Below are 22,445 nucleotides of genomic sequence, written 5' to 3'. Positions count from 1 at the left end.
CAGGCTCCTCACCTCAAGCGGGAGTAATGATACTTTAATTAGCTAGGGTTTCTTAGTCACAGGCAGCAGACACCTACTCCAGCTCATGAGTGAAAGGGGAACTTGCTGGAAGGCTGCGGTGTAGATGACTAACTTAGACGGAAGGACAAGGTTCAAGGTTCAGATCCACAGAGAGTGTGATGGGCCTAGGCAGAGTCACTCATCCACCCCTTGGCCAGGGGGAGGGTGGGGCATCTTGATTGACAGCCCCATTAAGACTTCAAACTAGGGCAGAGGTGATACTGGAAAGAGAATCCGGAACAAAACCAGGGGGCCTTAGCAGCAAAACCAACCCAGGCCCCATGCAAACACCCCCACACAAGGTTGTTAGGAGGATCAGAGAGAATATGCACAAAGTACCTGGCACATAGTGGCCCTTAATTACTGGGATTCTTCTCGGCTGATGACTGCTCTCTACCTGGTCGCTCTGGATTTTTCATTACCATTGCAGTATAGGTTTGGGATGGGTTGTAAAAGGCCTTGAACGCCATGTTAAAGCATCTGAGAAAGTAAGCAGGAAGGACCATCTCCTGAAAACCCCATGGCATGCTCAGAGTCCTTGTGAACTGTAGTCCACATTCCCCGAGCCTCCCAGCTGTATGACCCTGGGCAACTTACTTAACATCTCCAGCCCTCAGCTTTCCTGTGCCTAAAAGGTGGTCAAAATTTGGGTTGCTGTGGGGCTTAAATGAGAGAGTATTTTCAAAGTACTTAGAACAGTGTCTGACCCAAGGTAAATGCTCAATAAGTTGTCGCAGTTATTATACATAAAATGAAGTGAAGGAGCTCACCAGGTTGACGGGAGAATCAACTGGGATCAAAGAGGGCACAGCATTTTGCACATACACAATGCTGTGTTCCGGAAAGATATTTCTTTGATTGGAATCACCACTGGCGATAAGACGCACCTTTGGTCTAATTACTGTTTTTTCATGAAATAAAGTAACATTAAATGTACACTTCTAATGATAGGATGGAGCCTGATTTCAGAAACATTCAAATATGAAAAGGATGTGCCTTAGAATTGAGGAAATAAAGTATTGATAATTTAATGTCTCAAATAATTAAAGAATGTTCTCATAGAGTCTATTACCAATTTCCCAAAACTTAGAACACAATATCGCTTACATAATGCTCAAAGGGCACCGAGCATAATTTAATCTTTCCTTGAAGCTTCTGAATTTCCTTGAAGGCAAGATCAGCAATTTTAAAATACACTTTTGGATCCTCCAGCTCAGTGGTTCTCAACCCTGACTACGCATTAGCATCCCCCTGGGAGCTTTTAAAAAATACTGTTGCCTGGGTCCCATTTCAGACCAATTAAATCTGAGTCTCTTGGGGAGGAGCCTGAGCACTGGAATTTTTCAAAGCTGCCCAGGTAATTCTGATGCACAGAGAGCCTGAGACCTGCTCTTCCCAGCACGCCGCCCCGGTATGTGGAGATGAGATGGAAGAGGTCTGCAGGGGCTGGATCACGAAGGGTTTCATACCCTGCAACACGGAGGCTCAAGGTTATCCTGTAAGATGGGGAGCCACTGAAGACTTTTAACAGATTGGTTAATCCAGTGTGAGTTCAAGTTAGACAGACGAGTCTGGTGACCTGTGAAGCAGCACTGGGGTTTGTACGACTGGAGGAAGAGAACCTAGAGGAGAGACCAAAACTGCAACCATCCTGACTATCTCAGTTAGCTGTTGCTGTGTAATAAAGCAACCCAAATCTAGTGGCTTAAAGCAATGATTTATTATTTCTCATGTTTCTGTGGACTGGCTGGGCGGTTCTTCTGCAGGTCTCACCTGTGCTCCCTCACGCAGCCACATTAGGTTGGTGGGTTGGCTGGGGGCTGGGCTAGCTGGGACAACTGGACCTCTCTCACCAAACGGTCTTTCATTATATTGATTTATTTATTCATTCGTTTTTTTAAAGATTGGCACCTGAGCTAACATCTGTTGCCAATCTTTTGTTTTCTTCTTCTTCTTCTTCTCCCCAAAGCTCCCGGGTACATAGTTGTATATTCTACTTGTGAGTACCTCTGGTTGTGCTATGTGGGAGGCTGCCTCAGCATGGCTTGATGAGTGGTGCTATGTCCATTCCCAGGATCTGAACTGGTGAACCCCAAGCCACCAAAGTTGAGCATGCAAACTTAACCACTACACCACTAGGCCAGCCCTGAGAGGGCTGTTTTAGATGGAATGGTTAAGGAAGGCCTCTTTGGGTAAGTAAAATCTGAGCAGAAACCTGAATGAAGTGAGGGAGGGAACCATGCAGATCTTTGGAGATTGGGAGGAGAACAGCAAGTGCAAAGGCCCTGAGGCAGCAGTATGCTTCATGTTTGAGAAAGAGCAAGGAGTCCAGTGTGGCTGAGGCACAGCGAGTGAGGTAGAGAGTGAAAGATGATGAGGTAGGAAAGGTGGGAAGGGGCCAGTGTGTGTAGGACTTTAAGGAGCATGAGAAAGACTTGGGATTTTATGTCAAGTATAAAGGGAGAAGCCATTGGCAGATTAGCTGCAAGACTGAGCATGATCCTTTTTTCAAAAGGCTCGTTCTAACTAACTATATGAAAGAGATTGAAAAGAGGAAGACTGATTAAGAGGTTATTGCTTGGACAATAGTCGTAGCAGGAAAATGGTATACTTTGAAGGCAGAGCCAATAGAATTTCCTGGAATATTGGATATGGGGTGTGGGAGAAGGAGGGATTAAGGAGAAGTCCAAAGCTTTTGGCTTGAGCAGCTGGGTGAATTGTGGTGCCCTTTACTGAGATGTGGGGGAGCCTGGAGAAGGAACAGGTAAGTTGAGGAGAATCACAAGTTTGGTTGTGGATATGTCAAGTTTGAGGTGCCTTTTAGACCTCCAAGTGAAGAAGCTGAGTAACCGTTGCACCTGGAGTCCAGGATGGGGTTTGAGATAGAAATATGACTGTTCTCAAGGACCACATCCAATCTTGAGACTGGACAGATCACTTAGGGGGTGAGTTTGAGTGTGAGGAGATCCAAAGACGGAGCCCTGGGACACTCTGACATTTAGAGGTTGTATTGAGGGGCTGGATCCAGCTACGGAGACTGAGAAGGAGTGGCCAGCGAGGTGGAAAGATAGGGAGAGGGTGTGGAATCCAGGAAGCCCAGAAAGAAAGTGTTTCCAGAAGAGAGCAGGATCAATGGTGTTGAATGCTGCTGAGGAGGTGGGTAAACTGAGGCAGAGAAAGAACTGACCCTTTAGATTTGGCAACAGGAAAGACACTGGTGATCTTAAGATTAAATGGAGCAGAGTGGAGTGGGTTCAGGAGAAAATAGGATAATTGCAGAGAAATGAGGCTATGTGTTTACTTATGTGCATGTTTAGTTGAGAAAAAGTACAGAGTATTTGTATGTTGGTGGAAATAATTTACTAGAAAGGGAAAATTATCAATGATGCGGGAGAAAGGGGGACAATCGCAGGAATACAGGGCATGTGATCCGGGGGCCATGGGGAGCAGCGAGGACAGTTCTTCCATTGTATCCAGAGTGAAGGCAGAGCATACGGGTCGAGACGCAGGTAGATTGCAAGATTTGGCATTAGGAGGGTGTGGACGGAGTCAAGAGGCATTTGGAAAGTAGAACAAGGAATGAAAGCTGTCACTTCGGGATTTAAAGGGAGACGGTCTCTTATCAACAGCCTCTCCCAACACCCCGTCTGTGCCAGGCCCCGGCGCCAGGCAGAGGGGCTCACAGATGACTCACCCTGGATCCCTGCTGATGAGAAGTTCACAGTCTAAGAAGGGAGACAGACCTGTAAACTGATGACTTCAATACAATGTGCTAATAATAAAGACGTGTACAAAGCGTTTTGAGAACAAAGAAGGAGTGAGTAACTCTGCCCGGAGGGGTCAGAGAAGACTTCACAGAGGTGAAATTTAAACTAGGCCTCAAGGAGGAGGAGAACATTATCAGGCGGGCTAGTGGAGGAAGGTCGTTCAAGGTGGAAAAAATGGCACGTGAAAGCCACGGAGATGAGAAAGATCCTTTTCCTTTTTTCTCACTGCTCCACCTGTCTCTTTTCTTCTTGCCGCTCCCCTCTCCCCATGCCCAAGCTGTCGTCTCTCAGGCTTTCTTAGTTCAAGAGGAAATTTTTCTTTTTGGAAAGTTTAATAAACTTCCGTTCAGCCTGTACTGAGTCATGACAAAGGTGTGTTTCACACTTAAACAAACGTCTCAGATGTTATTTTTTGCACTTGAAGAACAAGCTATTTTTAAAGAAATCCAAACTCGCTGGGACGCAGCAAGGACGATTTCTGTGACCTGTTTTGAAGACGTGAGCTCTGGAAAGGAACATAGTGATCAAGAATCAGAGGACCTGGCAGTTCTTTCCTTTAAATGTTTAAATGTTTCAGTGAGCCAGTGAGTAGTTTCACCTTACTAAGTCGCTCATTTCATCTTGAGTACCTGGTCTTCTGGAAAACCCTCAGGGAGTATGCAACAACTATCCAATACAGAATGAGGGGAGATGAGGCCACCACTCTCTCAGAGATAAGCTAAGATAATGGCGGAGAGAATGGAGAGAAGGGGATGGATTTGAGAGGGGTTTAAACGGTGCAATGAACAAGAAGTGTCACCATACCCTTCTATGTAGCTTGTCTCCTCCCTGTGTGGGCCATCTATTCCTTCCTTCTCGGAACATGCATAGCACTCCCCTCGTGGGGTGTATTCCACCACCCCCTTGATCTGATCTAGCCTGTGAATACTTTGAACAATTGAACATACAGGAAGCGATGCTGGGCCTGTCCTAAGACTAGTCTTTGAGAGCTATTGCTGTGAGAAACCCAAGACAAATGAAGAGGTAGTCCAGTTGACATTTCACCTGAGCTCCCCAGCCAAGAGCCTGCAACAGTTGCCAAGTGCATGAGTGCGCCATCTTGGATGTTCAGCCTCGTTGAGCCTTCAGGTGAATCCAGCCCCAGCTGACATCTGAGTACAATAGCATGAATGACCCCAAGTGAGAACTGCCCAGCTGAACCCAGTCAACCTACAGGGCCATGAGAGGTAATGATAAATTGTTGTTTTAAGCCCGTAAGTTTCAGGGTGGTTTGTTACACAGCAATAGCTAATCAGAATATATCTGTTGTCATCCATCTTTGCTAACACCAGGCACTGTGCTAGGCATTTTTCATTTTAATGCTCATGACAACTTGGAGACAAATATTATTATCCTTTTTTTGGAAGATGAAACAATACTCAGAGATGTTCCAGAAGTGACCACATACCACTTCAGCAAGTGTCCCATAGGTGTTACAGCTGGACACATTCATAGTATATATCCCATTTCATTTCCCCCATCCCTGCCCTTCCCTGTGAGCACTCTGTCACAGAGAGTGGTGCTATACCACCCAGGCTTGCAGCCTGAAACACCTGGCACTGCCTTTGTGTGCCTTTGTATGGACATGGAGACAGCCTGGATCCTGAGAGTCAGGGGACCTGGAGTGGAGTCCCAGCTCTGCTGCTCAGTTGCTGTCCAACTTTAGGCAAGTCAATACCCCTCTCTGAGCTTTAGTTTTCGTTTCTGAAAATGAGGGAACTGGGCTGCGTCACTGTTTTTCAAACCTGAGTAATATTATTAATTTCTCCATTTAAAAAACTTCTATTACAAAAATTTCCAGACATACTCAGATGTAGAGAGTACAGAGAACCTTCATCGAGATTCAACAATCATTTCCATTTTGCCAAGCTTTACTTTAATTTACGGCCCCCCCTCTTTTTTTTCTTCCTGAAACATGACATCATCTCATCTCACCCCTAAATTAAGGTTGCCAGACTTAGCAAATGAAAACACAGGACACTCAGTTAAGCGTGATAACAAATAAATAATTTTTTAGGATAAGTATGTCCCGTGCAACATGGCATTTTATCTTGCAACTCTACGCTAAATACTTCAGTTTGCAGTTTTAAAAAGGCAGATTTTATTACATAACTACAAGACCATTGAGACACATAACATCAATAGTAATTCCTTACTAGCATCTAATATGTACATACCCACATTTCCATGATTGTCTAAAAACATCTTTTTACTAGCAGTTTGTTCAAATGGAGACATAAAGGAGGCCCACCATTGTAATTGGTCCTTAAAGCTCTTAAGGTCGCTTTTAACCTAGGACAGTGCCTCCTCCCCCGCCCCATTCTTTTCATGCTATTTACTTGTTGAAAATTAAATAATTGAGTCAATTGCCCTGTAGAAGATGCCACGTTCTGAATTTGGCTGATCGCTTCCTTATGGTGGCTTTTACTTGTACCTCTAGCCCCTGTACTTCCTGTAGATGACGAGTTTTATTTAAAGGCTTCATTGGATTCAGGTTAAACTATTGGGCCAGAAGAGAGGTGCTGTGTGCTTTAGAGCACATCTCATCAGGAGGCACAGAATGTATGTTCATCTCGCTTTTAGTGATGCTAACATTTACCTGTGGGCTCAGGTGGTGAAACCCTTATTTCTTCATTGTAAAGTTCCCTATCAATCTTTCACTCAAAGGTTTTACCATTTATTGATGACTGTTGCCTAAATGAGGTATATTATTAGGGTTTGCAAAATAGTGATGATCTAATTTTAGCATTGCTTCTGATTTATTAGTCAAAATTCTTCTGTATTGAAGAACGTTTCCTTATCTTCCAGGGCTAGTTGGTTACCCTGAAATATAATTCATGATGGAAGGCAGAATAAATCCTTTACCTTTTTTTCCTAAAGAAAACCCTCTGGGTTTTTTTTTTTTTGAGGAAGATTAGCCCTGAGCTAAATACTGCCAATCCTCCTCCTTTTGCTGAGGAAGACTGGCCCTGAGCTAACATCCATGCCCGTCTTCCTCTACTTTATATATGGGTCACCTACCACAGCGTGGCTTTTGCCAAGTGGTGCCATGTCCGCACCCGGGACCTGAACCGGCGAACCCCGGGCCGCCGAGAAGCAGAACATGCAAACTTAACCGCTGGGCCACTGGGCCAGCCCAGAAAACCCTCTAGTTTTAATGAAATTTTCAAGAGAGAATTGAACAGCAATGATGATATTCCCAACTCAAATTTAAGATTATAAATTTTTTTACCTAACTTCTTTGCTATTATATTTGTATCTCTTTTGTCTTGAAAATCTTGGATCCTAACAACATTGATGTAATTACTAATATGTTTTATCCCACAATACTAATATTGCAATAGCAATACTAATATCATTACTAACAGTAAAGCTATTGACAGAAATTTAAGGTTGCTTTGTTGTTGTTTTTTTCCCTTTATCCTTAGAATTAATCTCATTGAAGATGTATGGTCAAAAATACTTTGTTTTAAGGTCAATTGGAATATAATTCTTTTTTTCTGTGTCATCATGTTATCAACCTCATATAAAGTTATGTTCATGTTTTGGTTTGTTTTTCATTTTAGGGATTATTTAAAAATTTATATGATTTAAATATTTACATGAATCATTTATGAGATTTCAAAGTCAAAGCTATCCAACAAGGCTCATTCAGAGAAGCCTCACTTCTAATCCTTTCCCTCCACTCTGTTCTCTTTCTGCCCCATAGAAACCCTTTAAAGTTTGGTTTTTCAACTCTGGCGCTCATGACATTTCAGACTGGATGATCCTTTGTTATGGGGGGCTATCCTGTGTATTGCAGGATGTTTAGCAGTGTCCCTGGTCCCTACTAGATGCCAGTTGTTACAACTAAAAATGTCTCCAGACATTGCTAAACATCCTGGAGGGTGGGCGTGGAAAAAATCACACCTAGCTGAGAATCACTGTTTTAAGGGAAAGAATTTCTTACTAGCTTGAAAATTTTACCTCCAGTTTAAGATAGCTGCATTTAATGTTAAACCTGTCACTTAAAGCAATCACTTTGCGCCAACACGAGCACTAAATTTTGCATGCCAGGAATCATTTACAAGGTGGCTGTCCCAGTGATCCAGAATATGCTTATATTATAATTATTTGTAGATTGTAATTGAAACCAAGACATACATTTAGAAACTTCTCTTAGAACTTGTGGACCCTGAAAATGTGTGTACCCAGAGATCCAGACACCTCAGCACTTTCCCTGGTTTGTAAAATATTGGGGCTGGGCAATTTCTTAGGGCCTTCCTGCTGTCTGAAAGCTTTCTTCTTCTAAAAGTCTAGAAGCTTGGTTTTCCAACTGGAGTGGACAGCACAGTGATTGAGAGCACCCAGTTGAATCCCAGGTCTTCTACTTATCAGCTCTGTGACATAGTACAAGTTACTTACATTCTTGGAGCCTTAGTCTCCTCAACGATAAATTAGGATGGAAATTGTACCTACTTCATAGGACTGTTGCGAGGATTAATGACATAATGCATGTTAAGTGCTTAATATACTGCCTGGCTTACAATAAGCGCTTAATAAATGTTGGCTGTTAGTATAATTACCATCAGGGCTGGGTGGAGGTGTGCCAGGAAATACTCTGAGCCACAGGATAGATAAGGAACATCTCCCTAGAGTGTGAATTTCTACTTGAAGAGTTGGAAAAATAGGCTTTGCATTTTTCTCCTAAAAAGGAAGTAATTAAAAACGTTATTTTCATGTTAAAACAAACACGGGAATAAAAGGTGAAATTTGCATGGATTTTAAAGATAAAATGTGAGACTTCAAAGAAATCTTATGCTTGAGGCTGATGAATTTGGGCCTCATCCCCAGACCTCCAGGGAAGCTGTCTCAGTCTCCTCTGCTGTGAGAGAACTTTGGTGGGAAAGTTCCAGCAGCAGCTCTGGGCTGTGCTGCATCTTAGACTGACAGGGGTATCAGGGATATTAGGAGAATTTCTGTAAGAAGTGGGGATTTCCTGACCAGGAATCCCTGCTCTCTTCTTGTCTATTCATCCTCTTCCAAATTGCTTTGGGGTTTGTTACCTGAGGAAGGGGAATGGGAAAATTTGCTGGGAATGGGAAGGGGGATGGGAAAAAGGGCCTACTATATGCCTGACCCCCATTCTAAGGGATACAAGGAGAACAAATCAAACACACATTCTGCGCACGTGAAACCTTCAGTCTACTTATCATTCAATATTAGTAGCTGCCACGGCCTCAACATGGGAACTGAAATGGGGAACTGAAAGGGGGAATGGGTTTAGGGAAAAGATTGGGCAGTTATAGACAGTGGAGTAGCCTGTGAGATCTCCAGATAGAGATCCTGCGGAGGCTGTTGAATGAATCTAGTGCCGTAGTCTAGTTTTCACCTGGGGCTTCAGACACTTGCAGTGGAGTTTGGGTAGCCAGAATGACATTTATTGGGGGGAAGCTAGGAATGCTAGATGGCCTGCAATGCATGGACAGTATCGCTGGACTTTTCGATGTCACATTGGACATTTTTGTAGGTCAACATCCTGGATGCAATTATCTGAGCCTAACAACTATTTTTCATACAAAGACAAAGTTCATTCTAGCATGATTTTAATATTCCAGGGAGGCAAATACTAGGCAAAGTGAATGAAGATTATACTTTGCTGTGTTCAGACTCTACCAAGGGTTATTCACCATTGAGAAAATCATGTCAGCAATTCTGCTGTGATATTCGAGTCTCTGACTGGCACCCGTAACTGTTGATTTGGGGTCAATACTTCTCAAACTGTAAGCTGCACGTGATCACCTGGGGATCTTGTTTCTTTCTTTCTTTTTTTTAAGAATGGAAGAGACTGTTTGGATAATAATGGAAAGAATCTAGTAGAGAAGGAGAAGCTAACCATAGCAGAGAAGGGCAAATTAAGGAGTGAAGTTCCTTAGAGGGGAAGAACAGAGGACACAGGCGCAAGAGAAGGACCCGACCTTTGTTCAGAGGAACCAGTTGTTGTAAAAGAAGAGAGGGAGGAGAGAATGGCTGGAGATGCATGTACACTTGGAAATATGATGGCAGGAAGTTGAGGGATGTCACATCCCCTATGTCCCACCTCTCACTCACAGCACCTGACTAGCCACCTTTCCGTCTTCAGCTTCTTTCCATAGAGCTGGCGTATGGTGGGGGGAGGGGTGGGGAAATGAAGACTAGGGAGACCAGACTGACCCCTCTACCTCCCAGGGCAGGCTTTGGAAAATAGTATACAAGTAAGATATTATTGTTACTACTACTATATTATTATTGTTCCTCTAGGTCAGCGCCAACCAATAGGACTTTCTGCAATAATGGAAAAGTTTCATATCAGAGCCATTCACTATGGTAGCCACTAGCCACGTGTAGCTACAGAGCATTTAAAACACGCCTAGTGCAACTGAGGAACTGAATTTTAAATTTTATTTAATCTTAATTAAATTAAATAGCCACACGTGGCTGGTGTCTGTCGTATTGGATAGCACTGCTATATGTGTTTTCCACCTCTGTCCCAGTGTGGTTCTTCAACAACGAGCACCTTCTATAAAGGGCAGTGTCATTTGGGATGCAGAGTCAGTTGGGACCAAGAGTACTGGACTGGGAGTCAAACCAGCTATGCCCTTTCCTGGCTGGGTGACTTTGAGCTAAGGGCGTGAAGGCCAGAAACTGTGAAGGGCTGCACACTGCTCATGCAGGGGAGCCAATTCACCTCTCTTTACTAGGCACCTTTTATAAGAATGGCACAGCCCTGTGCCAAGGATATGCTCCAAAGATGCCTCCTCTGAGAGCATTTGGGGACCCCCTGCCCCCTGTTGGCTGCTCCCTTCTCTGTGGGCCATTCAGTGTTATTATTTGATTAATGTATGTCTCTCTCCCACTGGCCTTGCGCCCCACGAAGGTAGGGCCGTGTAGCTGTTTGCTTGCTTTTGTACCCCTAGGGACTGGCATGCAGTAGGTTCTCAATAAATATTTGTGCAATGAATGGATGAAACAGGCATATGCTAGAATTCGAATTTCGGTGTGATTTCAGAACTCACTGAGCTCTGGAACTTTACAACATCTATTCCCTTCCCCTGTTCATAACAGTGGAAATACTGGAAAAGACCCAAATACTCAACACAGGGGTTTGCTTTCATTAAATGATTCTTAAGACACAACATTATGCAAAAGAGTATTCAGTGACACAAAAAGAGGTGTATTTACTATATTGTTAAGTGAAAAGATCAAAACCGCAGGTAGACTATAATCTCACTTTGTAAAAGTTATATATCTATATACATAGAAAAAAGTTGGAACAATAGATACAAATGTCAACAGGGATTACTATCAGTGGGTGAGATTAGGAGGTGATACTTTTATTCTTCATTTCTAAAACATCTATTTGATTTTTATTTATTTTTGTTTTGTTTTGAGGAAGATTAGCCCTGAGCTAATTACGCCAATCTTCCTCTGTTTTTGCTGAGGAAGACTGGCCCTGAGTTAACATCCATGCCCATCTTCCTCTGTTTTATACGTGGGATGCCTACCACAGCATGGCTTTTGTCAAGCGGCACCATGTCCACACCCGGGATCCGAACTGGCGGACCCCGGGCCGCCGAAGAGCGCTGCGCCACCAGGCTGGCCCCTATTTGATTTTTAAGGAAATATGTCTAATATACCCAGAGAAAGCAAAAATATAGAGACAAAGAGTACATTAGTGATTGCCTGTGGCTGGGGGTGGGAATGGGGATTAACAGTAAATGAGTATGAGGAATTTTATGAGGAATCTGCAGAATGTTCTAAAACTGATTTATACTGATGTTGCACCACTCCGTAAAGTTAATGAAAATCCTTGTCTTGTACACCTGAAATGCATGAATTTTATGATATGTAAATGTATCTCAATAAGATTTTTAAAAATGTATTTCATATATGGATATGTATTCTTCAAAAAAATTAAAACAATGCAGAAGTATTTAAAGTCTCCTATCCCCACATTCAATTCTACTTTCTGGGCATAATGGTAGTAATCGGTGTTTGATCTTTTCTGGCCTTTTTCTATGCAGAACCCAAGTATTACCTACACATTATAGATATATAATTTTCTGCAACTTTCTTCTTTCTCTGGACATACATTGTAGGTCATGAAAAACTTAACAGTGGCTGCTCTGGGAGGTGGCATTAGGGGCAGAGGGAGTAGAGTGCCAGGCATGAAGGGAGAGCAACACTTGAAATTTTTACTTTCTTTACTTTTATATCATCTGCATGTTTTTAGCAGGAATTTGTGGAGTTATAAACACAATAAAGATATTGGAATAAGAGATACTATTGAATGCTTAATACCATGTAGTCCTCTTATTTAAAAAAAATAAAAAATGTTACCAAGTGCCAGGCACCATAGTGAGCACCTGAGATGTATTGTTTCATCAGATCCTTATAACAGCCCTCGAAGGTATGCAGTATTACAGTCTCACTTGACACATGAGTAAACTAAGACCTAGAGAGACTGATTTTCTAAGATCACACAGCTAGTGGGCACTGACTCCAGACCTTTACACTGCAGCATCTCTTCTCCCCTTGGCAGACTCATGTTCTTCCTGCAAAGCCCAGCTTTAAGGGTCTCATCTCACATGCATGTGTGGTCCTCCCTAACCCATTCAGGTAGAGAGATGATCTGTCCTCAAGGTGCTTCGAGTCCAGGGAGGTGGCAGGCAGTAAGACAGTTACAATCTAGTGCCATAAGTATACACAGTTTAATGGTCTACATGCAAAGCAGAGGATCAGACAACGTGTCTGAGGCAGCCAAGGAGTTCCGGAGAGAATATGTTGTGAGCTGACTGATAAGAAGACCAAGGAGTTTTTCATGAGGATAAAGAAAGGTGTGGGTGATCGGAGGTGGGGAGAGGGTGTAGAAAGGCTTTGGGGCCTACCTCCCGGCTCAGGAGGCTCATAAGTAGCTCATAAACAGCACCGAAGGTCAGTGTGAGTGGAGGGTCAAGGTGGCCTGAAGGAGGGACAAAGGGAAGGGGTTGTACCTTGAAACTTAAAGCCAGATCACCAAAGCTTTTAAAATTGAGTTAGTGTTTACACTTAATTTCGTGAGTGAAGCAGAGCTGTTAAAATATTTGAGCCTGGTATGTTAGAAAGATGGGAAGGGGCCGGGAGGGGGCAGTTGTGGGAGATCCCTCCTGGACTCCCAGCTCTCCAGGTCCTGGCACCGGGTGGCCAGGTCGTTTCTGCCCCAGGCTGGAAATTCCTTTAGAGCAAGGACCTGAATCATTCACCTGTGCATCCCAGCATCCAGCACAGCACCCGGCATGCAGCAGGTACTCAGTAGGGGCCAAACTGGCTGGTAGAATGCTGGGTATCAAGAAAGTACTGGCTAGTGAGTCTACGACAAAAAGCAAACCTCCAGTTCTTCCCCAGCACCTGCCGGGTATGGGTTTAGGGAAAGTTTGACCTAATCGTAAGGTCAGAGAGGTCCTTGCCCCAGCTCAATCTCAGGGAGGTCCATTAAGGGTTGGAGAAGGAGAGGTGGTGGCTGAATAAACCGCAACTTTTGTTCAGTACCTGCTATGTGCTAGGAGAATTCACGCCTATTTTTTCCCATCTCTCCGACAGCTCCTAAATCGGAATTACGGTCCCAGTTTCCCCGATCAGGAAACTGAGGACCAGAGTGGTTCTGTAATTTGGTCAAGGTCACACAGCTGGTAAGTGTAGGAGGAGCGAAGGCTGGGATCGAACCTTGTAACAAGCGTCACCTGGGGAGGCATTGCAGCGCCTACTCCGTTTGCGTAGCCCCTGGGGTTGCGGAGTACCTCGTCCTGGGGCGCAGGGCTGGGGGAGGCCAGCTCTCCGCGGTGGCCAGGAGCCGCTCCCAGATTCGGAAGTTACGAAGTTTCCGTGCATTTCGCACCCTTCCTTGCGCAGCTCGTCCTCGTTCCGCAGCGGTTACGCCGCTAGCGCAGCGGGGCTCAGGTGCTGCAGCGGGCGGGGGCCGGGCGCCGGGAGGAGGGCGGGGACGCAGTTTACGTAAGCGTCCGCTCGCAGGTGCATGCGGCCGCCGCCAGCGTGTGGTCCCTGCGCGCTCCCAGGTGCGCAGTTGGCGCAGGCGACGGCGCGGCCCGGCGGCGGCGGGCGCTGGCTGGCTGTCTCAGGTGCGGCAGAGCGCGCGTGGAGGGGGCGCGCGGCGAGCGAGGGGGCGGGCTTTCCGTTCCCCAGCAGCCGCGGGGCCCGCCCCCCGGCCCGGCCAATGGGCGCTCTCGGCGGCGTCACGTGCCCGCCGCCGCCGCCGCCGAAGCGGAGACCGGAGCCGCGAGCGCCACCAGGGCAGCAGCCGCCGCAGCCGCCGCCGCTGGGCTGAGGAGCCGGAGACGCGGGCGGACGAGGTGGCGGCGGCGGCGGAGCGGGAGCGGGCACCGGGCGCGGGCAGAGCGCGGCGGCGCGGGTAGGCTGCGGCGGCGGGGCAGGCGCCTGCGCGGCGGGCCGTCCCGGGCGGCGGCGGTTGAGGCGGTTGGCGGAGCCGGCCCGGGCCCCGCATTGTTTGTTGTGCGTCCTTAGCAGCGGCGGCGGCGGCGGCCGCGGGGGCTGGGGCGGAGAGCAGGAGCAATCCCGGCCCCCGTGGCTCCGGCATTGTGGCCGCCGCGGCGGCGTCGGTGCCCGGGCCGCTTCGGGCAAGGGCAGCGGGCAGCCTTCCTCACCTTCGTGGGGGACGGGTCCCGGCCCCAGGCGAGGGGAGGGCGTGGGCAGTGTGGGGGGACCGAGCGCCCGGGGTCTGGGTAGGATGGAGGGCTCGGGGCAGGTGTTGGAGGACATTGGGGACAGGGGCTGGGGGAGAGCCTTCGCGGGGCAGGCGGAGGGCGTGGGCAGATCTGGGGGAGAATGAAGGGTGGAGGGATCCGGCCCAGTGGAAGGTGAGGGCCTTCGGGTAGGTTTGGGGGGCCCACGGGGGCCAAGGCGAGTGCGAGAGGGATGGAGGACATTCAGGCGCGTGGGGGGGCAGTATATGGGGGTGAGGGAGGTTTTGGGGAGGGCAGGGCCGAGTGTGATGGGAATGGAAGGAGAAGACTGGGGACTCGAGGGGGCAATGGAAGAAGCTGATGTCCCGGTCGGGGCTGCTGTGAGGGGCAGGGAGTAGGGGCAGCTGTTGGGAAGGCCGCTGGCCAGATGTGACGGGAGATGGGGAGCAAGGGTGTCCGGGTAGGGGGAGACGTGGCAGGGTGAGCGTGAAAAGGGAGAGAGGGAAGGAGGGTGTCTAGGGGTCTCTCAGTGATGGAGAGGGAAATGGAGGGTGCTCATGCGGGAGGTGTGGGTGAGAGTAGGCCCAGAGGCTTCAGGAGACCTGTGAGGGGCGTGAGGACGGTGTCTGGCAAGGAGTGGTGTAGAGCAGACAGGAGGCTGGACAGACGGAACATGTGAGGGGAGGAGGCAGGTGTCTGTCTGGTGGGGGTGCTCAGGGGAGAGGAGTGCAGGGGGAAAGGGGGAAGGTGATTGGAGCATGGCTTGAGTTTGAGGGGTTTGAGAGAGAAGTGGGGACAGAGGGGTAGGATGATGGAGAAGATATCTGGGCAGGAGGACTGCAGGGCATTTAGCTGATAGGAAGAGAAGTGAGTGAAATGGAGGGTGTTCTTGCGGGAAGTATAGGAAAGTGGGGGTGTAGCAAGACAGGGAACTTTGGGGTTGGGGGGACATTGGAGGGGACAGGTGGAGTGGAGTGTGGAGGGCCAAAGGTGTAGGGGGTGAGGGAAATGCTCTTGGAGTGGCAGGTGCGGTGTGGGGTCAGATGGAAGGAAACGTTTCTGGGGCAGGAAGTGTGGAGGGAAGATGGGGGGGAGGTGATGCATGTGTGGAGGAGAATCAGTACAGGGAGGCAGTAGAGGATAGGTTGGAAGGGAAGGTATCCAGGTCTAGAGTACAATATGTGGAGGGAGGAAAGCACAGGTTTGGGGTGTTAGATTTCACCTAGTAGAGAGAATAGAGTAGACAGGGAACAGAGGGAAGAGAGTGGGGAAGATAGGATATTTTTGGAAGAGGGTGTAGAAGAATGCTTACTACCTATAATAGGGTAAGGGAGGGGCGAGGCAGCGATGTGTGTGGGCATGTCTGTATCTGGCAATGGATAGGTTGTGTACTGGATTGGGGTGGTGGTGGTGGTGGGGCAAGTAAGATGCCCAGGTTTAGGGCAGGAAATGGTTCAGGTGGGACAGAATTAGGAAAATAGGTTGCTTAAAAAGAGTGTGGGAGGAACAGGGGAGAGATTGGAAAACTTTGAGTTTTGAGGGATTAAAGGGGCCGAAATTTTTAGGTTTCTGAAGGTATAAGGAAGGGCAGAGTGCAGAAATTGGGAAAAAAAGCTAAAGGAGGGATTGAATTCTGGACTTAGGGAAACCCGAGAGTGTGTAGGGGGATATGTGTGGATCCTGGAATGTTGTTAATGGAAAATGAAGGACACTAAGCCCTCTACCACATCTGCAAATACTTGCTTCTAGGATCAGAGAGATCACGAAGGCTGATTTTAGTCCAGAACCCAGGGAATGGGGATGGGATGGGGAGAGCTGAGTACATACTCCAAGTTTGGAGGAGGTGTGTGGTAGGGTATCGTCCTAGCACATCGGCCTGATGCACGGGCAGATAGAAGAACCACATGGGGTTATAAGGAGTGCACCAAGAGTGAATCGAAATAGGATTGCAGCTCCTGCAGGGCAGATGTCTTTGTGAAGATACTGCAAGAGAGCAGGGCCCAGCGTCAGCAGCATTTGAGGGCTGAGTATCAAAGCGGGAGGAAGGGATACCTTGGTGTAGTGTCTCACATACCCTGGTGCTTTCTGGGTAATGGGGCAGTTTTCAGGCATTGAGTGATGTAATATCTGAGTACCATGCTAGAGGCACACAGAGGTAATGTACATCCAGCTCCTAAAAGTGGCAGGAATGGAGCTCTTCGACTGTTTAACTCTCTTTCAAGGTGCAAATAACTGATCCTGGGTTGTCGGCTTTTCCCCCCATATAGTTCAAGTAACATTTAGTTGGAGGCTTTTGGATTTTCTGGTATTTTGATTTGAGTTGGGGAGTGTAGTGTTAGCTTTACTGAGGAAAGACTTCTGGGGTTCTGTGGACATATTGCCAACAGCTTGCCAAATACGTCGGAAATAACCTTTAGGGGTTTGAGCACAGGCCTTTCAGTGCAGGTCTCATTCAGTGTTCTGTGGCTTGTGTTAGATTCTTTGGAATTTGGAAGGATTAAGGAAACTGCTTAGAGACTGCCTCAGTAAGCACGGTTTTCTAGAATCTTGGAAGACGATTTCCCTTTTGACAGTTGAAAATTCAGTCTTGTTAGATTTTGCAAAAAATTTATTCCTCATGTTGCAGAAATAACTTCAATTATCACTTTCTGGGTTTCATGTAGTGTGTAATGTGGTACCTAGTATGATTTCAAATAAAAAGTCCGTTTTGGTACACTGGGAAGCTTTCTGGGTGGACTGCTTTTCTTCTTTTGTCGATTTAGGAAGTATCTTAATGCAGCCATTTTAAGTTCAAATATTAAGTTTGAGTGAAAGTGGGAATCTTGCCTAAACCTTAATGAGGACTGAGCAGGACACTACATTTCAAATAATCTGAATCTGTAGATATAAATATTTAAAAAATAAACTGGAAGCTAATCTTTTTTTTTGGCTGAGGAAGATTAGCCCTGAGCTAACATCTGTGCCAGTCTTCCTCTACTTTATATGTTGGTCACTGCCATAGCATGGCTGATGAGTGGTGTAGGTCTGTGCCCAGGATTGGAACCTGTGAACCCAGGCCACTGAAGTGAAATGCACTGAACTTAACCACTACGCCATGGGGCCGGCCCTGGAAGCTAATCATTTTTAAAATTCAAATTTGAAGTGTATCACGAAGGCAGCAAAGTAATGCTCTGAAGGCATTGCTATAAGATTTTACTTTTGGAGGGAAAGGTTTTTAAAGTATAATATGCTTTCGATTGAAACTCTTAGCAGTATTTTGAGATTTGACATGTGTATCAAATATAAGGAGCATGTGTGACCCCTTTGCCTCCTGGCAGAGAATTAGAGCAGTAGGATATAAGATGAATAGAGTGACCTTTGAAAATTTTCTCCAAGATGGCTATTGTTTCCTCCTTGTATTTTTTAAGTCCATTGTGTTAGTGCCTTTTATTGACTTGGGGCAAGCAGTATTTTCTTGTTCAGAATACTCAATTTTGGCATAGTGTTCTGATTATGTGTATTGTTCCATGAAGTTCTATGGTTTGGGATAATTTGTAGGCACTTTAAAATATTATGTTAAGTTTATGAATGAAGGAAAGCAGGTTATTTAGATTTTGTAGGCTAAATAATTGGCTCTGGTTTTATTTTCACTGGTGACTTGCTGGACAAGATACTTAATCCCTTTGTGCTTGTTTCTCCTCCAGAAACCTGACTCTTTATCTCCCTCCCATGAGAATTGAGATGGTTTATATAAAACAAGTTTTAGTCTTTCGGAAAGATTAGAACTATGTCAGTATGGAGAAGAGATGTTATTTCTTTAGTTCTTTTTTTCCTTTTAGCCTGGTCAAATAATAATTAATACTTCAGAATTTGGCATTAGTTGGGTTAATTTGTAGTGAGAAACTTGGATAAAGATGAAACTTCTGTGAATTTCAGAGATGTCTGCAAATTAAAGTTTGTTCATTCTTTGCTCTACTGTCTACTTATATTTCCTGGCTCATTTCTGCAGCTGTGTGTTGGTGCTGATTTGAATACTTGAGTCTGAACAGAAGCTTGTGAGAAACATTGTGAGTTCTAGCTATAGCCCAAGATTGTTTCTGAGCATCAATTTCCAGAGACATTACTTCTCTCGCTGAGTGAATTCAGTTCTTAACTCAGGAATAATAAATACAATATTTTCCTATGTATTTGTAGAATATCATTGAGTGACGTGAATGGAAAAACAGAGTTATGCCTTCTAGTGACATTAAGCCTCCTTTTTCAGATTTATTGAGTAGTTTTTCATTTTTTAAGTTTTATCAAATAACCATCCATTTGACATTTCTAAGCCCATTGACAGGTTATGCTCTATTTTAGGAGGAATGACTTTTAAATGCTTTTTAATGTTGTGTTTGGTTTATTGGTTGTAAAAAGTCTCCAGATGCTGGTCATGATTGACATTACAAAAGTATAAATAGTATGTTGCTTTATTAGACATTAATTTGCTTGGGCTTGGTAATCCTCAGCCCTGATAGTAATTTTTCTGTGCTAGCTGATCTACCCTTCATAGTTTACTCTCTTATATAACATGTTTGGACACCGTTACCCATCTTACTGCTCTTCTGTTTTCATTTGTTTTGCATAGATCCTTTTATTGGAAAATTGGTTGTTTTTAAAAATTTGTTCAACTGTAGAAACACTGTTTCTGACAGGTAATTATGAGAGGCTTCATAATCCAGTCTAATTTTAGAAAACTGTTTATTGAGAGATGTAAGTTAAATTTATATGTTGATTAAAACAGAAAGAAATAAAATAATGATGCCAGATTAATGTTGATATAAATATTTAAATGGTTTGAGCCTTGAAAGATATGCAAATCTTTAACTTATAGGTCTTGCATTGATTAGTGAGGTGACCAAATTACCTGATTTGTTACTTTCATGCCCAGCTTGAGTTATTTCTTGTCCTAAGGGACCTTTAAGTGCATCGTTTTTGAGAAGTATGATGTCTGTTTCACAAAGGACGTTCCATATGTGTGTTGCTGAGTGAATGAAGCAGTCCTAAATTTTAGTTATTTGACACTCAAATTTTCTTAACTTCTGACATAACTAACACTACGTAGAACATCTGCTTTTTAACTTTAGCACAACTAAAGGGTACAGTTGATTATATCAATAATAAAATCACAGCTTTGCATTGTGTGACTCCATGGTTCATTTCCATTTGAAAAGTGAGAATTCTGCAGCAGGTTGTGTAATAAATTCTGAGGCGTTTCTAGGTCATGGATAAGATGTAGTTTCTTACTGCACCTGCAGAATTTCCTGTTCTTTGCAGTTTTTCAGGTGCCAGGGCTTTTCACAATATCCTATTGGGCAGGTCAGCATTTTGTTTATGAATTGACTTCAACCATATTAATAGTGTTGACATAAAGCAAATAGTATTTGTCCTGAAAGACTCTATCTAGATTTATTTTTTTAATATGCTCACCTGTTTTGCCAGTTTAATTCAGCAAACATGTGTTGACTTTAGGCTCAAAGGCGTCTTTTGTGGTGGACCTAAGATTTCTTAGAAGGACTCAGTAATATTGTTGGTAAGTAACGTAGATTGGCCCTTAATGTGAAAATGGAGTCTGTAACTTTGCCTACCTATGTTCAGTTAGCCTAACTGAAAATCAGTAAATTTTAAGACAGCTCCGTAGTGACCTGATAAAGAAGTGGTTTGTTTCTAGAAATTAAGATGGAAGTAATTCATTCTTATGATGTTTATGATTCCAGGTAAATCTGAAACTCCTTAAACAGTGCATGTAATCATGCAATGATTAGGCTTTTGTACAGCTTAGACAACCCACATTTTAACCCAATGAAGTATTGGATACTGTGTATTTCTTGACTTAAGTAGCTCTGGACAACTTGGTTTTAGTTAGCAAAGCTAGTGAGCTAGAGGGGAAAGTTGTTACAGTTTTGATATTGTAGTTTAGCAGCTGCAGAGAATAAACATCTGGAGCCCTAGGTATGCTTATTTTCAGTTGTTTTTGAAGTAAGCTATAAGTAAACTTATAATGTCAAAGTTTAGCATGGAAGAACAGATGTCAAACATATTAGTGATGAAGCTTTTAAAAAGGCTGGTATCTTAAAAATAAGTATTAACTGTGATACTTTCTGTTATGTCAGCTTTGTGGTAAATGTTGTGGAATTGTACAAAATTGGCTTTTGAAATTGGTCAGTATTATTGTTCAGTAGTGTCCTTTATTTCTAGAGCTCAAGGTTCACATACCTGGATGTTAGTCCCTATGATAGCTGTGTAATGTAGGTGAACAGCAGAGTGTTAACATTTAGAGAAATGGAGGCCCGAAGAGTTGCCTCTAGAGCAGAGATTGGCAGGCTTTCAGAACACCCTTTCAGAGGTTGTATATCAAATTCCTGTTAGTCCCTGAATTTGGCAAGGAAGGTTGATGGCTGGGCAGATTTGAAACCTGCCTCTTTAAGCCCTTGAGTACAAGTCTTTTCAAGGACTGCCTGGAATAATGCTTGTCCTTCCTGGGAAACTCAGGGTCCTGGGATTATGCGGTAGTTATGAATCTGAGGAAATGGGCTAGCACTTGGGTGGACTTTCCTTTTAGGTATGCCTAAAGATGACCCCATGTGCAAGCTTTATTGCTGTATTGGGTAGTAGAAGAATGTTTTTGACACTAGAAAACTTGGCTTGGAGGTCTGATCTTGCTATTTACTAGTTGTAGATCTCTCTCCTCGTGTATACAGTTGGGATGAAACCCCTAATTTACAGAGTTAGAGTGAGTATTAAAGAAGATAAGAAAATTGTTTGTAAGCGCTGAAGCACATAACATTTTTTTGAAGGGAGGATTGAGCAGAAATTAAGGGCAGGCTTTGAAGTAATGAGAAAATTTGACTCAGAAAGACCTGGATTTTTATTTTTTATCATGGCATTTTCAAATGTACATAAAAGAGAACAGTACAGTGAATTTTCATGTACCCATCAACCAGCTTCAGCAATTACCAGCTTTTTGCTGCTCTTGTTTCATCTCTCCCTCACTCACTATTCCTTTGTTGTTGTTTTTGCTGGAGTATTTACAACAAACCTTATACATCATAGACTTTCATCCATAAATACTTCAGTATGTATTTCTAACATAAGAACCTAAAAAAAAGTAACCACAAAACTATTTTAACCCCCTAAATTAACAATAATTCCTTATCTAATACTCAAATGGAGCTGGTATTGAAACATAGCTCTACCACTCACCAGCTTTGTGCATTAATCAAATTACTTGCTCTCTCTGAGCTTCTGGTTCCTTATCTGTAACATAAAGGTAATACCTCATGAAGTTATTTTGAGCTTAAATGAAATAACGTATAAAATGCCTAACATGAAGGTTCTCAGTAAATGGTGCAGCCTCTCTTCTGAGCCTTCTATGGCATGTGAATTAGAATTATGAGTTACCTGTCTCCCTTGTTGAGCATCACAAAGAGTAACAGTACTCTGGAATTATTGCCTGCTAACTTAGTGACAGTTCTCTTTATTGGGCAATTTAACTCTTCTAGTGAAATTCTGTAACAGTTGAAATCGTATCCATTCTCCCCGCCATTCTGCAACATCATTATTCTCCTGTCTACTGGCTCATTCCAGTCAGCATACACATGCTGTTATTTCGTATATATGTGTGTATATATATATATATAAGATTGGCACCCGAGCTAACAACCGCTGCTGATCTTTTTTTTTTTCTTTTCTTCTCCCCAAAGCCCCCCAGTACATAGCCATACATTTTAGTTGTGAGTGTCCCTGGTTGAGCTATGTGGGATGCTTCCCCAGCATGGCCCTATGAGTGGTGCCATGTCCACGCCCAGGATCCAAACTGGTGAAACCCCGGGCCGCCAAAGTGGAGTGT

The 22,445-nt window shown here is 44.4% G+C and overlaps 1 protein-coding gene across 11 annotated transcripts in view; it reads left to right on the top strand.

The window, feature by feature from the left end:
- The first annotated feature begins 14,159 nt into the window (after positions 1–14,159).
- Positions 14,160–22,445, top strand: part of STRBP (spermatid perinuclear RNA binding protein) — a 135,055-nt gene continuing 126,769 nt past the window's right edge. For 8 of the 11 annotated variants that reach the window (XR_006891808.1, XR_006891798.1, XR_006891788.1 and 5 more), the window contains exon 1: positions 14,160–14,289. The gene's annotated coding sequence lies outside the window, so the exon portion shown is untranslated. The remainder of the gene's footprint in view (positions 14,290–22,445) is intronic. The other 3 variants (XM_046684454.1, XM_046684463.1, XM_046684470.1) reach the window with 2 other exon arrangements.

This window comes from Equus quagga, chromosome 1, assembly GCF_021613505.1.
Source record: "Equus quagga isolate Etosha38 chromosome 1, UCLA_HA_Equagga_1.0, whole genome shotgun sequence".
Taxonomy (NCBI): Eukaryota; Metazoa; Chordata; class Mammalia; order Perissodactyla; family Equidae; genus Equus; species Equus quagga.
The sequence above is the reverse complement of the archived record's forward strand: the minus strand, read 5'-3'. Positions and strand labels throughout refer to the sequence as shown.